This window comes from Sarcophilus harrisii, chromosome 1 (assembly GCF_902635505.1).
Source record: "Sarcophilus harrisii chromosome 1, mSarHar1.11, whole genome shotgun sequence".
NCBI classification, from domain to species: Eukaryota; Metazoa; Chordata; class Mammalia; order Dasyuromorphia; family Dasyuridae; genus Sarcophilus; species Sarcophilus harrisii.
In genome coordinates, this window is record NC_045426.1 from 393,672,532 (window position 1) to 393,689,036 (window position 16,505).

Here is a 16,505-nt window from a genome sequence, read left to right on the forward strand (position 1 = left end):
TTACGAATGGAATAGAATTTTTAATTTGTTTCCACTTTTTATATGGAATAAATCTAAGTATATGTTTTCTTAAAGGAAATTGGCATAGGGTTTTGATTTGTATAGGTATGAAAATTGTCACAATCAAATGTTTTTAAAGAAGTTTTAAAGACAAGAAAATTGGTGTGCATACTGCATTAAATGGGTATATTTTTCTGTAATAATGCAATTGAGTAGCCGAAAAGCTAATTTACCAGTTACATCTTTTATTTTACAATTAAACTGTGATTCAGTGTTCATCCTTTGCATGAAAAAACTGAAACAATAGTAGGTCTTTAGTCTCAACTTTCATAGTCATTATTCCTCTTACTGGAAACTGACTGAAAATATTTATTTAACTTGTTTGAGAAGCTTTGTTGGGGGTGAATTCTGGTGAAAATATTGAAAACAGGAAATTCACCCCTCCCCCCCCCAAAAAAAGGTCTCCAATTTGCTACTATTTTCTGTAATGAGTGCTTACAAGTATTCCTCTCATTCCTCATCTCCCATTTTGGTATTTGTATGATTGAGAATTTTAAAGGAAAGACTCCTTCCCCCCTTTATTTGAGTTCACATCAATAAACATTTATTAATAAGTACTTCTTGTGTGTAAAGCGCAATAGTAACTGCTTGTGATATTCTTGTGTTATGGACAGTTAACATTTGTCACTGTCTTCCCAAGCAATCAAGATAATAAACCGAACTCAGCATAGAAACTATAATCTTAAAACTTATAAACCTTAAAGGAGACACATCTAGATTTTTCAGCATTTATTAAGAGCAGTGATTATTTTTTGCCCTATAGATGTATTGACAAAAAGCAATAGTAAAGGATTCTTTTTAAATTAGGTCTATTTTTCTGTGTTTTTAAAAATCAGTTTATGTTAAGTGGAATGCTTGGAAATTGATACTTGAAAGTATGCATGATACATTATAACTACATGCCCATAATTTGTTTCACCTGGTTTGAATTTGAAGTTTAAATCTGTGGCTATTGAGAATTCTTAGTGGAATGATGAAGAGAGCTTTTAAATTTTTTTTTTTTTTTTTTTTTTTTTTTTTTTTTTAGGGCTTCCTAAGTAGAAATCGGATTTAAAAATTTAAGTAGTATAGTATTTATACATTTTGAACATCCAGTGTGCTTACAAATTAAAATATTTGAATGGAATTTGTCTGATGAAACACATATGTCCTATATTGTTCAATGACATCTTATTTGCATCTTACTATCCATCTTGGGAAGCATGTTCTAGGTTTGGAGTCGTTTATGATTAGCATACATGTCAGAGCTCTACTAAATGATTCTGCTGATTGTATCCTGTTCCCAAGTTGTTCTTACTGTTTTGTTTATCATTACTTACCTATCACCTGCCAAGTAGCAGGACATTTTGTGGTACATGGGACATGGCTTATGCCACTACTAGAGTTAGTGGTGTAAATGCTGAACATCTGTTAATTCTAGTGAGGCCCAAATTGCTTAGGGACTTTTATCTAAAAAGTGTGGCCTTCTCAAGAATTCACACTTTCCCCTGTTTCCTTTGATGCTTCCTTATATTATTGTAAATTGAAGGCAAGTTCACTTTTGCATTAAAGAAAAGGGAGATTGATGGCTTGTCACCTACTTCCTGAAGGGGCTGAGTAAGCAGAAGGCTTGCTTCAATAATGTACAAAAATCTGGAAGTAGAAAATCAGAGTTGTTTTTAAAATTAAGGTAGAAAAGACTACAGGTTAATTGTTACCCAGTTTGATATATGGAAAAACCTAAGCTAGTCATAAACTATTTCTGAAGCTTCTGCCTTGGGGGTTGAACCTGACAGTGACTTGTATAAATAGCTAATGTGATAGTTTAGCACTACAAAAAGTCTAATCCACTTGAACCTAGAAAGGATCTAACAGAAATAAGCATAGATAAAACTTGGGAATTTTCAATTGCTTAATTAGTCAGCTGTGGAGGACTAGAAGTTGAAATTGCTTGTCTCCTTGGTAGATCAAGGTTGTGGGATTCAAATAAGGATTTATGGCTGTAATCCATAGGCCTGGTGACCTATGTAGCAACCTGTACTTTTCTGGAAAGGTATAAGGGGAGGTTCAGCAGGAACTTTCTATCATCAAAACAAGTGGTTGGCATTATGAGTATTTGCCCAATCTACTTTGTGGAATTAATTGAATCTTGATTGTGATAAGGGAAAAATAGTCAAAGGTTAAAAAGAACAGAGCAAAGGGGAACTTTCAGAAAGAGAAAGGGGATAGGTGAAATGTTTTCCTGGGTTTTGCTAATCTGGATTGGTCTTTTTGGACACTATTGTTCATTTTACATTTAAAAAGGCTGTTGGACAATAGTTGATAGTATTTGAGAATAAGGAAAAAAAAAGTTAAAATTGTGGCTGAAAGAAATTTTGTCAGTGTTACTAAAAAAAATCTAGTACCTAGTCCTATTTCTGAACTACCCTGGGTTAATCTAGTATTGCTTGGTCTATTTGTTTGTTTTAATACCTTGACTTTTTTTTTTTTTTTAACCTATCTCCCTACCACCCTAACAGTCTGTGAATGACTATGTAAATTTTTGCTTCATAAGTCACTAAAGGATAGGGAGAATCTGTGTATGAGGAGGATGAGGAGAAGCTAGTTATTTATTAAATAGTAACCAAAAAAAAAAAAAAGCATGAATAAATATTATAAAGAAACTACCAGGTATTTCTGAGATAGAAGTGGGGTCAGTGTCTTGTATGTTTCTTTCCATTCCGTAGGGGTTAGGGATGTTTTGAAACTAAACAACCAATAATTGACAAAAACAAACAAACCTGTTTAAAAAGTTGTCTGTCATTTAAAGTTAGTATTTGTTTTGTAGTTGTTGAACTTAATGAATATAATCATGTGTCATATATTTAATTAGTGGTTATTGGTTGCAACAGTTTTTGTATTAAGATCTTGTTATCTGGAGAATACTTAGTTTGGCTTGTCTTTTAATCCATTTACTGGGGAAAAAAGTACTGTTTTATAATGTTTGTACAATACATTATGTGATTGGAAAAAATGATCATTTGGATGTCAGAGAAGAACAGTTTTAAATTTATTTAGAACTTTTATGTGTTGAATTGTTTTTAATCTTTTTAAATTTAAAAAAGCAAGGAACTTTAAAACACTAATTCTCTCTCCCCTCCCCCTTTTGGACTCTACCTTTATTTATTTGTTCTTTTACAAATGTTTATTTCCTTTTTATGACAGATTATATCAGTATTATATTTTATGTCTTGTCTCAAAATGCTTAGTGATACCTCATTATGTTAATTATACTTTAAATATTTAACAAGATGCGTTTTAATGTTTACATTTTTAAAAAATTTAATCTTTTTTTCTGTAATCAATGTATATGTATAGATTCCATATGTATTTTATAATACAATTCAGTAATTAATTGACATGTAATGTGTTAAATGGAATGAATTCTCTTATGATTTTATTTTGTAGGAGAGGCAATAATCATTTTGCATATGAGGAAGCTGCTGTACAGAAAGGAGTAATGTGATTTACTCAGTCAAACTTGATAGAATCTGCATCCTATTTTCCTAAAAATATATAAACAGAATTTTTTTTTCAAATGATCCACAATATTGACATTTTAGGAATACCTAGGTAGTGCAGTGGATAGGAAGCCTTTAGTTAGTGCCTCATACTCTAGCTGGGCAAATCATTTAACCCTGTATGCCTCAGTTCCTCATCTGTTAAAATAAGCTAGAGGACATGGCAAACCACTCTAAGATCTTTGCCAAGAAAACTCCAAATGGAGTTAGGAAGAGTTGGATACAGCTGAAACACAGAAACAACAAACTGATGTTTGATTTTAGAAATTGACTGTTTTGGATCAATAAGGTGCCATTTATTTTTACAAATACTCATATACTCCAGTCCTTACCCCAGATCTTACTCCTCATTTTTCTTCTTTAGGTGGAAATAAACAGAGCCTTTGTGGTATAATAAAAACTGTAGTGGGATTAGAATAATAAATTCTGGTTCAAGTTCAAATTGTGTTTAATAGATTAGTTGACATCTGGCAAGTCATGATTTCTCTGAACTTTAGTTTCATCATCTATAAAATTTAGAAGGTTTCTTAAAGCTCAAAGTCTATGATAAACTGACCCTTCCTGACCTTTTACAATAGATGTCTCTTGGTGCTACATGTTACTGAAAACATATTCATTCATTTGAATGGACAAGTGAGAGAACTGGAAAATAATACAATATGGGGAAAATCTCCCTAGAACATCAAACTTGAATTTTTATATAATAAGAGACTAATATTCCTTCACTGTTGAAGACATTTCTTGTTCATTTATTGCCTAGTGATATTTCTAAGGTTTAAATTCTAATTCTGTACAGTACTTACACATTCTTTTGGTTATTACCAAAATTATACCTTTTTTTTCCTTGTTATTATAGCATAACTACTAGCTATGTGATCTTAAGCAAGTTATTTATTTCCCTTTGCCTCCCCTCTGAAACAACAATAAAACCTCTCAGAATAGTGTAGGTAAACTAATTTTGTTCTTTGAAATATAAAATATAGAAAGTAGGAAGTTTTCTAAAAGTAAATAAATCTTATCAGATGTAAAAAGTGTGTTTAGGTGTATTTCATGGAACTGAGAGGCAATGGATATAGTGGAAAGAAGGTAGATTTAAAAATTAGGTTGTTTGGGTTTGAGCTATGTCACAAAATGTGTCCATTACTATTTATATAGTCCAGGATAATCCATTTCATCTTTTAGAGGATCGGGTTGCTCTTCTTTAAGATGGGTATGATAAGGGGTAAATACTTGATGCAGTGGTTAGAGCACCTGCAAGTCCTGAAGTCAGGAGGACCTGAGTTCAAATATGACCTCAGACACTTCCTAACTGTGTGATCCTGGGCAAGCCACTTAACCCCAATTGCTTCAGCAAAACAAAACAAAACAAAACAAAACAAAAAACAATGGGTATGATAAAACTTTAACTGCATTGTGAAGAAAGTGCTTTGCAAACTTTAATTGCTAATTAGATATAGTGATTATAGTTTTTGGATTGAATCAGGTGATATAAAAAATAACTTAGAGACCTTCAAGTTATTACCCTCTCAATTGTGGCCAAGTCACTTTCTGGATTTGTCACCTCTTTACTACCAGTGCAGTAAACCAATGATTTATGAGAGAGTTGGAACAATAGCAGTTTGTAACTTATTATTTTTTTAATGGAGTGTCATGGACTCCTTTGTCAGTCTAATGAAGCCAATGGATTCCTCAGAATAATATTTTTAAGCAATTTCATACAGAAAGGAAATGCTAAGTTTGATTTAGAAGTTAATGAAAATAAAAATGTATATTTTTTCAGTCTAAATTCATGGACATCCTGAAATCCAAGTCCATAAATCCTAGATCACGAATCCCTGGAATAGATAATCTCAGAACTCCTTGCCAGCACAATTTATGTTCTTATCATTAATCTCTTTCCCTTTGGTTCCTTCTCATATGCCTTTGTATATATTGAAATCTTCTCATCCTAAAAAAGTCCTCCTTTTATCCTCTCAGTCTTCTTCTTTTAAGCACTAACTTCTTAGAAAAAATAGTCTATGCTACATTTCCATTTACCCCACCACTTCTGTTCATCAGCTTTTGCAGTCCTGTTTCCACTAGGTGTACCCTACTATTCTGCTGAATCCATTCTCACGATTACTCACTTCTCACCAAATTTAATGACCAAATTTTGTAATTGTTGATTTCTGACAGTCCTCTCCCTAGGATATGCTTTCTTCCTAAACAAAATAATATTCATTCTCATTGTCTCTCTTTAATAGCTTTTTCTAACTTCAGTGATTCATTTTCCCAGTCTTTTAACAATGGTGTTTCTCAAGGCTGGTGCTTTGACCCTTCTGTTTTTTCCATTCATTCCCTTGACAACTTAATTCACTTTCATAGTTTTTTACCTATTGCCTCTCTGCAGATGCCTTTCAAAACTATATCTCCAGATGAACAATTAACATAATTCAACAACTTAGTGATGGTTTTATGATCTTTTAGATTTGATAGTTTTAGTGATACATATCATAACTGATCCATACCTGTGTCATTTCTTTCTATGCTTTCCTATTAGTTTACCAGAGGATCTAGTCACTATGTTTAAGGACTTCCTCTACTCCTCTTGATATTCCAGGGGTATTCATGAAGCACTATGACTTTCTACTTGTGATCCCTAAATCTTGTCATATAATTAGCCCATCTTATACAGTTTATTTATATGGCATCTTTTATTCCTATTTTTCCTCAGTAATTATATTTCTGCTTAGGACCACCACATTCTTCTCCATTGTTCTTTGTGTGATAATAATTTGTAATTCTTTAGAAGCACATTAGTATTAGGTTGAACATCTGATGATGATTTTTCCCCTACCTTGGCTACCCATGAAACAAAGGCACTAGAGATAAAATGATAAAAATGAAACAATCCCTGACCCCATGGAGATAGCGTTCAACAAGATAAAAACAAATTATAAATACAAAATGTATATGCATTCAAATGCCGATATAAAATATTTGAAGTAATTTTGGGGTGAGGAAAGAACATTAACAACTAGGGCATTAGGAAAGGCACTTGGTCAGAGACTTGAAAGGAGCCTTACTACTGATAGGCATAGTAAGAAGGAATTAAATTCCAGGAATGGGAGGAGACTATGGAGACTGGAGATAGAAGGTCACATGTGGAAAGTATCTAGTTCTGTTTCTCTGTAATGTAGACTATATGTTGAGTGAGGAGGAGGGAAATGAACATGAAATTGATATGGAAAGATTGAAGAGGCCAGTTTCAAATGCTTAATTAGTAGAATTTCTATTCTCTGTTAGAGATAATAGAGAGCTAATGAGCAACATTTTTTGAGTGGGAAAAGTCATGGTCAGACTTATACTTTATAAATACCAGTTTGGCAGCAATATGGAGGATAGTTAATGAAGGAGAGATTTGTAGCAGGGAGACTAGTTAAGAAACTTTCAAAATCCAGAGGAGAGGGCCTGAACTAGAGTGGTGACTGTGTGATAAAAGGACAGATTAAAAAGTTGTTGAAGTGGTAGAAGTGACATGATTTGACATCTGACTAGGAATAGGGTAAGGTAGTAAGGTAGAGTATAGAATCAAACATAATTTTGAAATTGTGAACTTAGATTGTGAATCTGGTTGACTGAAAGAATAATCGAATCCTTATCAGAGAGAGAGAAAGAATTAAAAAGAAAAGTGGATTTTCCCCTGTGAAAAGAAAAGGGGGAAAATACATTTTGTTTCTATTCTCTTTGAGATGTTTGTGATATATCCAGGTTGTGGTTCCTAGCAGAAAGTTGGTGTAGTAGGATTTGAATTTAAGAGAGATAGGAGGGCTTATTATTATTATGCACAGTTCATGGCAAATCATTCATTTAAAAATGCTTTAAAATCTTCATAGAGATGAATATTGAACCCATGAGAGCTAAGTAAGATCACCAGTACCAACAATGGAAGTAGAGAATAGAAAATGAAGATGCATCTTTTTGATATGAGCTTATGTAGGGGATAGATTAGATGATGAGCCAGTCAAAGATAATGAGAGAAAAGAGATATTTAGAAAAAAGTGTCACAAAACCCCAAGGAGCAAGAAGTATTTTGTAGGAGGGGATGATCAATTCTGAAAGAGGTTAAAAAGGTTAAGAACTGAGAATAGGACCTTGGAATTAGCAACTGAGATCATCAGTAGGTTTGGTGAAAGCAGTTTCAGTTCAATAGGATCAAGAAGACAGATTTCAGGGTTAGGATGTGAACTTAAAGGATTTTCTACTTGTATACACTTATACCTCAAATTCAACATATTCAATTCCAGGCTTATTACCTCTGCCCTGGTCCCCTCTTTCTAATCATTTCATTGATACCACAAATGAGTGAGTCTTACATGTTTGAAATCTTGGTAATGCCTTTGACTTAGCCATCTCTTATTTGTCTAGTGTGTTTCCAAGTCTTGTTGACTTTACTTTTGTACTTTTTGGCATTTTCCCCTTCTTCAGAACCATAGTGTGGCTCTTTTCTACAAACCATGTGGATTGTTATTTCACTGACATTTTATTATTGCTCTTTTTAATTTCCTTTTCCTTCTCTCTTATCCTTCCTTCACTCTCTCTCCCCATCCTAAAATTTACAAAGCTGCTAGATTTTTTTTTTTTTCAAAACCCTTACCCTATTGCTTAAGGAATATAGTTCAGTCTTCTTGGATATTCAAGGTCTTTTACAATCTGCTGTCACCATACCTTTCTGGCTTTATTTCATTCTTTTTCTCCGTGCTTCTACCACTGTTGTAGTTTCTATGCTTTCTTGTCTCTTTACTTTCATTTATGCTATTCATTATATTTGGAATATCTGAACCTAGCCTTCCTTTTTCCTGTCCCTAAATCTATTTGATAATGATCTTTCTCACATAAGATTTCATGTTGCACCCATACTGTATTTTGTTTTGTTTTATGATCATAGATTTAGAACTGCAAGGGATTTGAGGAATTTGTCTATTCTTACTTCTTTTTATGAGTGCATAAATTGAGACTCAGCGAGATTGTAACTTACTTGGGTCAAAAAGATATGAAAGGGTAGAGGTAGGATTTAAAAACAGATCCCTTGACTTCAGTGTAAGTGAACTATTGCTCTTCCTTCTATCTACAGGGCAGATTTGTCATTCTTATTTTATTTCATTGAATGAGAGGTTTCATTTGTGTCACAGCTATACCTGTAAATTTTGCTGATTGTAAATCCCATAAGGACAGATCTGCCCTCATTTTACAGATAAATAAATTGAGGCCCTAAATAATAAAGTGTATTTATTGCCCCAAATCAAATAAAGTGAGAGTAGTAAAATCAAGACTGGAATCTAGGATTTCTTGCTTTCAGATGTTCAAAATTTTTTTTTCTTTCTAGATTGAAGCATTATTTAGGAATGAAAAACAGGAAAATGTTTCTTTTCCAGGTTAAACTTGTGAAGATTGAGTTTGCCATCCAATCCAGTATTTTAAGTTTTAAAAACAAATCACTTTTAACATTTATTTTTTTGTAAATTTGGCAATTTGTATAGAAATACTTTATGAAAGTTGTGCCCATTCACTAAAACAAACAAACAAACAAACAAACTACCTTACAATGATAGAACTTTGCATTCTCTGCATCTTTCAAATAGGATGGCAGAGATATATTCTTTTATGGAATATTGTTTGCAAAAATCTGCTTTTTTCTTTACCAAAAATAATTATAGAGATATGTGTACGGATTTATTTCAGAAAAGTTTTATATATATAGGAAAGGAGGCTTGGTAGTTATTGATCTCAGTTGCTTTTTAAAAATTTATAATAAAGTTTGAGATTATTTTTTCTTTGCCTTTGGTATCTTTTCATTCAATTGAAAGAGAAGAATTAGTTTTTCAACGTCTTCAAAATTGTTGTTTTTAGCAGCTATCAGCTTTTTTGTATATTTTTGTTCTGATTTTCCATTTTCATGATCTTCAGTGCCATTTCTCACTTCTCTGCAAATATGTCCTAAACAGTAACATCAGAGATCAAGTAAGTATTGGGGATTTTTTTGATGGTATATCTTCTGGTGTCTGATTTGTCCTTTAACACTCTTGTACTTTTGCTTAAATGTGTTTTCCTTGTACTAATAAGAATTTGTGGTTCTGAATGTATATAACTGATTCAGGAATGACTCTTATTAATAACTTGATATCTTTTAATATGTAACCAGTTTCACTTTTTGTTATCAACTAATATTTATCAGGTACTATACTATCCACTGGAGATACAAAGATAAAAATAAATTTTTTTATATACAATTTCCTCAAGGAATTTATGTTTTGTTGGGTAAGGTAGCATATACATAAATATATACATAATCATATACACAAATTTCCAAAATATATACCGGATCTTCTTTAATTTTTTTTTTTGCTAGGGAGATCAGGAAAACTTTCATGTAAAAACCGGTATTTTAATTGAGCTTTGAAAGAAACTAGGCAGTCTTAGAGGGGAAGGTATGGAGGGAGGGCATTCCAGGCCTCAGGAAAAAATTTATGTAAAAGTAAAAAATGAAATATGGGATATGGAATGTCAAATATGAGGAACAGCAAGAAAGACAGTTTGACTAGATTAAAGAATGTATAATAAATAGTTCTGATAGTTTTTAATGAATGATGGTTAGATATCTAGTCTCATAAAAATTTAATCATAATTAGTTCAGTGTTTATAAGATTATACTTGTGTATAGAGTACAAGTTATCTCTTCAGTTGCTAAAGGCAACTTTCACTAGGTTTAAAAGGCATACAGGCTCCTTTTCAAACTCTTCTTGTAGATTGAACCAAAAACTAAAAAGCCCAGTTCTGCAAATTCTTTTAATTTGTTTAAAAACACACACACACACACACACACACACACACACACACGCGCGCACACACCAACCTTTCCAACACAAGCCAAATCTTCTTTCATATAGAAACTACTAATGACTCTTAATTTTAAGTCTTTTAGATTTGAGCAAAGCAATTGCTTTGAGACTGAAACTGTTCTTTGAAATTAGAAAATTCCCTCCTCCCCACTTTTTTTTTTTTTTTTTTTTTTTGAGAGAAACTTTTTAAAAATTCCCAGAGAGCAATCCTGCTGTACTTTCTTGTTTATGTATTTGTTTCTGGCATTTGCTGTTTACAAATGTGCCTTGTACTTGTGTTCTCTAGTCTCCACTCAAGGAAGAATTATCATTATTGTGGGCAGGCAATGAAGGAGTAAAAATAATTGCTTAATTTTCTATAATGCCTGTAAACTTGAAGGCTAGAGAAGATCAAAGAAGAATTAACTAAGTGGTTAGCTTTAGAATTTTAAGATTATAGATTTTAGGACTAGAAGGGACCTCAGATCAGATTAGAAGGGACCTAAATTGAGAGAATGGATATAAAGTGCTTTGCAAACCTTAAATTTAGCACTGTAAAATCTTAGCTATTATTATTATTATTATTATTTTGGTAGATGAGGAAAGACATTTGGGAAAGTAAAGTGATTTATTCAGTTACAGGGAGGGGCAGGAATTCAAATTTTAACTTAGTGTTACATCTGTGAACCATGTGGCAGATAGTAAAAGCTTTTGTTTTTCAGCACTTTTCTAGTTAGGAAGTGCTAGAAACTTTTATTGAGGACTAACCTTAATCTGTGAACTAGATTAAATGACAATGTTTTATTAGGAAAAAGGCATGAAAATGCAAGTTTAGTTATTTTTATGACAAGAAAAAAAGCCTGACTAGTAATATAAAAAATTAGGTGACTCAGAAATCTTTGGCATGATTAGGATTTATGTTGCATAAAATAATCAAGTAGAAAGGCAGTAGTAGAAATATGCACCATAAATTATCCTCTAATCACTTAACAAACTGAATAAATTCAGAAGCTGAATTTTTTTTCACATCCATATTTCCATTTTTGTATGTTCAGAGTACACTGAAAGTATGAAGTTTTAGAATTTCACAGTGATAGGATATTGATTCAGAAGCTTAGTCAAAGCTAACTTGCCCTCCTTTTACTTTTCCAAAGTCCAAGTTTACTCTTTCATCCTTTTGCCAATGCCCTGGACTGGGCTTTCTTAGCTGAGTGATCCAGAGGCAACTTCAGATTTGCATATCCTCTGCTACTTTATTTGTGTCTCAGCTCTTTTTACCAGCCTGTGGCATTAAGGAAGTCACTTAAATTCCTGAACCTTAGTTTTTCTTCTTTTAAATAGGGAGACAATAATGCATATGCCTCCTGCCTTAGTTTCAAAAATCAAATGAGAGACACAGTATCTAACTAATACAGTATTTTATAGAGTTATGCATACTGCTATGCATAGCATGGTTTTAAAAATTGGGAAGCAATTAAAAAAAGATCATTCTTAGTGCTCTGAATAATACTGAACAATATTAAACAGATTTGTAAAACATTAATATTAGATGTTTGTATTCATTTTACAAAAATAATCTTAGAAAACTTGAAAATATTGAGCTCTCAGAATAATTTTAAATTATATTAAATTATTAAAATTTTATCTACAATGTAAATCTAATGTCCAGATTTTAAAATATAAATAAAAAGCTAATCTAGTTTTTAAATAAATGCTGCAATTCTTTTTGGCAAGTTTGCTTTTGATTTTCCAGTCATTTTGATGTAGAAGAGACTTCTTGCTAGTTCTCAATAGTTATGTAGCGATTATAGTACTAGATTGAGGATTCTACTGGATTAGGTCCTTAAAGCCTTCTTTTGATAGTGCTTTCAAAGGAACAGGAACTATTCATAGATATATTCCTGCAAAGTCTAAATACTTTAAAGGCCATATCTTATAAGCATAAGATATGTTTATATTCATATGGCTTTTAATACTGTATGCTAAAAGTTGCCACATTCTGATTTTACTGTTTTTATTTTTTATCCACCCAATATGATTAACTGAGATTTCTTGTTTTAATAGCATGTGACTTTTGGGATTATAGAGCCAGGGATCATTATTCATCTTGTGTATTTGTTGTATAGTTGTATCCATACATATATATATATATGTATGTATGTATCAGATATATGCTGGTTGTAGCGTGCTGTAGTAGATGATGACTACTGACATACTTTAAGAGCTAATACACTATAATTTAGAAAGACTAGTCCAGATTTGAAAAATTGGAAGATGGTAGGGACTGTGGGCCTAAATAAGCCTTAGAATGGCAGCTTTTTTTTTTTTTTTTTTTTTTTTTTTCAGTTAACGAGAGATATATGATAAAATGAGCAACAAGTTTAACATGAGTGCTACTTTTTCTTTCATGGTATATTATTTTAAAATTATGCTTTTTTTTCTTCAGTTCCTTCTCTCTCCTGAAACAAACTTTTCTCAAATTCCTTTTTAATGAATAAGTTTATTGCCACAGGATGCCAATGATTTTTTTCACAGGAGTTCAGCCTTTGGGCACTTCAGTTCTATTTCTTGCATATGATAGAGACTTCAAATTTTCTGTTGAATTAATTATATTGTAGAATTGATGGAAGAATTCTGTAAATTAGAGAAGAGGGAAGAAAGGACTTGTCTTTTGGATCAGAGATACTTTGCCTGATGCAATGCTGGTAGAGGATTATGCAATAATTTAGATTAGATTTTACCTGACCACAGATGACTAATTTGAGAATTTATTGTCTTTGTAGTTCATAGTACCTTTGACATTTATATGTGACCTCGAACAACTTCTTGAACCTTCCTGACTCGTTTCCTTATATGTAAAACAAGGATGTTGAACTAAATGATTTCTGAAGTTCTTTCTTGTTCTAGATCTTTGATCCTATGTTGAATTTTAAAAATTGGTGAAAACCCTGGTCTGTTAGAATGGAAATGTTAAGCAGAGAAGAATAGATGACTGTTGTTATACATTATTTGTATGGTTCAGAATGACAGAACATAGGAATGAATTCATAGAGCACTAGAGAAACACATTACCAAAGACTGAAAGGATCTTGACTGATAAAGGTCAATGTACATCTGACTAATGGGTGACTTTCAGATTCTGAAGACCTTTGCCCTGAAGAAGACTATAATTGTTAGCAGTGCTTTCTTTACATCAAGCTTAAATCTACCACTCTGTAAAGACTTCACATTGTTTCTACTCCTGTCTGATGGGGCTAAGCAGAACAAGTCTAATCCTTTTTCCACATGAGAATTCTTCAGATATTTGAAGAGTACTACTGCATCACTACACAAGGTTGTTTGTTCTTTAGTCTGAACATACCCAATTTCAACAATCTTTCAGTGACTGCTTCTCCAGTGTTGTCATAAATTTCTTAATGCAGTAGTATTTCATTATATTTATAACCACAGTTTAATCATTTCCCAATTGATGGGTACCTATTTTGTCCCCCCTTTTTCTTTTTCCCCAATACAGAAAATACTGCTATAAAAACTTTCATATTTTTATTAATGTATATTATGTATAATAATTCTTTCTGACTTTGACCTCTTTGTGATTCTTTTTGGTTAGAGATTATTTAGTATTTCTTCTTAAAATCAAGTATTTTCCCTGAAAAGTCAGACCAATTCACAGTTCTTCCAGCAATATATTATTAGTATGGTGTCATTCCAAAGGCCTTCCAACATTAACTATTTTTTATCCTTTATTATCTTTGTCAATTTGATAGGGGGTAAGGTGAAATCTCAAGAGTTGTTTACTTTGCAGTTGTGTTGTAATTTGATGCATTTTCCCCATGTGGTTGTTGAAATCTTTGAGTTTATCTTTTATTTTTCATCTTTTTGGACCAAATTTATATAGTGGGGAAATCTCTCTTAATCTCATATTGGGATTTATTCCTTGTTATTTCAAGTGTTAGGGTTTTTTTTTTTTTTTTAAGCTATTTGATGTAAAGACTTTTTCCCAATTGCTTTTTATTCTAATTGAATTGATTTTGATAGTGTGAAAGCTTTTAAGTTTGATGTAATTGAAATTATCTTTTTTGCCTATCTTTTGCATGACATACTCTTGATACAGCAGTATTGGCTTTCAGTGATAATTATTTCTTTTTGAGAAACTACATACCATTTTAGTAAAATATTTTATCCAAAATAATTTTGTCATTCTCACTGATTAGCAGATTTTGCCATCCTCTTCTATCTTTTTAAATAGGATACTTACCAGTTTTACAGTACTTCTTCCCTTCTAGAGGTCACTAAAAATATCTCAAAAGCACATCTTCTTGTTCTTTTATTACCTTAGGATAAGTGAAACAAGATTGCCCACTATCATGGTTACTATTCAATATTGTATTAGAAATGCTAGCTGTGGCAATAAGAGTTGAGAAAGAGATTAAAGGAATTAGAGTAGATAATGAGGAAACCAAATTATCACTCTTTGCTGATGATATTATGGTATACTTAGAGAACCCCAGAGATTCTACTAAAAAGTTATTAGAAGTAGTTCACACCTTTAGCAAAGTTGCAGGATACAAAATAAATCCACATAAGTCATCAGCATTCTTATATATCACTAACAAAACCCAACAGTTAATTATAAAGAGAAATTCCATTTAAATTAAAAATATTTAGGAATCTATTTGCCAAGGGAAAATCAGAAACTTTATGGACAAAACTACAAAACACTTTACACACAAATTTAATTTTGATCTAACCAATAGGTATATCCATCCACTCATGGTGACATGATTCATTTAGGGTAGTATGTTATTGTGAATAAAATTAGACTTGATATTAGGAAGAAGTGAATTTCTCTGAAACTGTGTGGCCAATGGGGCAAGTAACAACCTTTTGGTGGACCTGGCAACTCTTTAAAATTGTAAATTATTGATGAATTGCTTTTCTAGTTTGGTGGAAGGAATTTCCATACATTTCCATACATACATACTTTCCCTTCCCAAATCTCCTGAAATAAGCAAACAGATTTTTAAAAAATAGTATTTTATTTTTCCAAATACATGTAAAAATAGTTTTCAGCAACTATTTTTGTAAAACTTACTGCAAACACATTTTTTAAAAAAAGTGTTAGCTTTCTCATAGAAAAACTTTTAAAAGTTTTTGTAAATGTCAGTTATTAACTGAATTTTTTTTTCTCCTTTATTTTGGGTTTCTGTCTACTAAGCAATTTTATAATTCTTAATTCAAAACATTGATGAAAACAGGTGCAATATAAGAATTGAGTAGTAGTTCAGCTTTCTCATTGTTGTCCATTTTTATTGTCCTACCCCTTTTTAAAATTTCCTCTTTAGCTGTTCAGCATAGCTTAGAGAAACAAACCTTTTGCTAGTCTTATAGTGGTGCATGATCCATTCTAAAGTTAGGTGTTCCTACACTGTTTTCATAAGACCTTACTTTTCTTTTGTCTGTATCCTTAGTTATTTGCCTGTGCTCTTATGTTCTATACATGCCTTATAAAAACACATATACACACACATACAAAAATTTGAATTGGTTAATGTACTGCTTCTCTGTGCTGCTACTTTATCAGTCTCTGTAGGTGCTCTGTCTTGTATTTTTCATTGAATTAATTTTTTTTTAACTTCTGAGGTCATAAAAACTTTCTTACACTTTGAATGAGGTTTAAGGCTTAGTTTTGTTCCATCAGCCTAATCACTTAATTCACCTTGGGTTCAATTTCTTCATCTATATAATGAAAGCTTTGAGCTATGTGATCTTCAGGTTTCCTTCCTGTTTTATAATTTGAAAAAAAAATTTAAATTTTATTTAATCAAAAATATATTCTCTTCTATTTCCCATTCATCTCCATTAGAAAAAAAGAAAGAAAAACATAAACAAAACTGTGATAACATATATATTCTCTCCATAATTGTATAGCACAATATTATTCCATTATATTCATATACCACAATTTAGACATTCCCCAATTGATAGGGACCTGCTTCATTTCTAGTTTTCTTTTTCTTTTTTTTTTTTTTTTTTGTCATTACAGAAG

General features: G+C 31.8%; 1 protein-coding gene across 2 annotated transcripts in view; it reads left to right on the top strand.

Moving 5' to 3' along the window:
• TENT4A (terminal nucleotidyltransferase 4A) overlaps nucleotides 1–16,505 on the top strand; it is a 91,520-nt gene that overhangs the window by 2,090 nt on the left and 72,925 nt on the right. The gene's annotated exons all lie outside the window — the stretch shown is intronic.